This window comes from Cebus imitator, unplaced genomic scaffold, assembly GCF_001604975.1.
Source record: "Cebus imitator isolate Cc_AM_T3 unplaced genomic scaffold, Cebus_imitator-1.0 Scaffold445, whole genome shotgun sequence".
Lineage (NCBI taxonomy): Eukaryota > Metazoa > Chordata > Mammalia > Primates > Cebidae > Cebus > Cebus imitator.
This window is the reverse complement of record NW_016107760.1, coordinates 68,880-71,401: the sequence shown is the minus strand read 5'-3', so window position 1 is coordinate 71,401 and position 2,522 is coordinate 68,880.

Genomic DNA, 2,522 nt, shown 5'->3' with positions numbered 1-2,522 from the left:
TTTTTTCCTCCAGAACATTTGTGAACTTGATCTTCATGGCTAATTTTTAAAAATATTTTTTGCAGAGATGGGGTCTTGCCACATTGACCCAGCTGGTCTTGAACTCCTGGGCTCAAGAGATCCACCCACCTTGGCCGCTCAAAGTGCTGAGATTACAGGTGTGAGCCACTGCACCTGGCCTTTATGCTTTCTTCTTCTTCTTTTCTTTTTTTGAGATGGAGTTTCGCTCTTGCTGCCCAGGCTGGAGTGCAATGGCACGATCTTGGCTCACTGCAACCTCTGCCTCCCGAGTTCAAGTGATTCTCCTGCCTCAGCCTCCCTAGTAGCTGTGATTACAGGCATGCACCACCACGCCCAGCTAATTTTTTTGTACTTTTAGTGGAGACAGGGTTTCTCCAAGTTGATCAGGCTGGTCTCAAACTCCCGACCTCAGGTGATCCACCCACTTCAGCCTCCCAAAGTGCTGGGATTATAAAAGTAAGCCACCGCGCCCAGCCTATGCTTTCTTATATGACATTTTTTTTTCTCCTGGAGTTAATAAATAATTGCTTTGGTTATTTTGTTTGATTTATTTGTTTCCTTGTACCTATTACTATTTATTCCATCAAACTCCTCCAAAGAAGTTGATGTGGTGGTGTTGTGGACCTGTAGTCCCAACTAGAGAGGCTGAGGTGGGAGTTTCCCTTGACCCCAGAACTTTGAATCCAGCCTGAGTAACATAGGAAGACCCCATTTCTTTCTTTCTTTTTTTCTTTTCTTTCCTTTTTTTTTTTTTTGAGACAGAGTTTTGCTCTTGCTGCCCAGGCTGGAGTAGGCTGGTGTGATCTTGGCTCACTGCAATCTCCGTCTCCTGGGTTCAAGCTATTCTCATGCCTCAGCCTCCCGAGTAGCATGGTTTACAGGTGCACACCATCATGCCCAGTTAATTTTTGTATTTTTAGTAGAGATGGGGTTTCTCCAAGTTAGCTAGGCTGTTCTCTAACTCCTGACCACAGGTGGTCTGCAAGTGCTGGGATTACATACATGAGTCATGGCACCTGGCCAGAACACCCCATTTCAAAAAAATAATAATAAATAAAAACTCCTCCAGAGATGTAAAACCCTACTCTATAAGGTCAAATGTATCAGGTAATTATAGCTTGTCGGTCAGAAGTATAGATGACAACCTATTACTTACTGTTGGCATTTGAGGTGGAGGCAGTCTTGTGGATATGAGCCCTAAATCTATGTATGGAATCTATGGGATTTGATGCTATCTCCAGGTAGACAGTGTTGGAACTGAATTGATTTAGAGGAGATCCAGCTCATGTTGGCTGTAGAATTGCTTGGTTGGTGTATGCGTGTATTTCCCTACACATTTTGGTGACCGCAGGTGAAGTGTTCAATGTTGCCTTGAGTGTGAGAGTAGGAAAAACACTTTGTTTTGTTTTCTTATCTTTAAAACATCTAAAAATAAATTACTGTAATAGACCGTATAAGTAGAATAAAAAGCAAAAACCACATAATCATCTCAATAGATGCAGAAAAAGCATTTGCCCCAATTCCAACTCCTTTTCATGATAACAACACTCCACAAACTAGGAATAGAGGGGAACTCTTCTCAACTCAAAAAAGAGCATCTACAAAAAACTCACAGCTAATAATATATTTAGTGGTGACAGACTGTATGCTTTCCTCCTAAGATCAGGAGCCAGAGAAGAATGTCTAATCTCACTACTTCTATTCAGCATTGTTCTGGAAGCTCCATCGATAGCAATTGGGCAAGACAATAAAATGAAATGTACAGATTGGAAAGGAAGAACTAAAACTTTCTTCGCAGATGACATGGTCATGTACATAGAAAATCCTAAGGAATCCACTAAAAAACAACCTGCTAGGACCAATAAATGAGTTCAGCATGGTTTCAGTACATAAGATCAATATTAGGAAAAAATCAATTTTATTTCTATATACTGTTAATGAATAATCTAGAAATGAAATTAAGAAAATTATTCTAGTTGCAATAGTATCAAGGACAAAATATCAGGAATAAGTTTAAGGAAATGCAATACTTATTCTCTAAACACTATAAAACATTGTCAAAAGAAGTAAAAAATTTAGCTGCGCGCAGTGACTCATGCCTGTAATCCCAGCACTTTGGGAGGCTGAGGTGGGCAGATTACTTGAGGCTAGGGGTTCGAGACCAGCCTGGCCAAAAAGGCAAAATCCCATCTCTACTAAAAATACAAAAATTAGCCAGGCATGGTGGCAGGTGCCTGTAATCCTAGCTACTCAGCAGGCTGAGGCAGGAGAATCACTTGAACCTGGGAGGTGGAGGTTGCAGTGAGCCAAGATTGTGCCACTGCCCTCCGACCTGGGTGACAGAGCCAGACTCTGGCTCAAAAAAATAATTAGCTAGGTATGGCATTGTGCCCCTGTAGTCCCAGCTCCTCAGGAGGCTGAAGTAGGAGGATCACTTGAGCCCAAGAGTTTGAGGCTTCAGTAAACTATGATCTGGCCACTGCACTCTAGCCTGAGCGACA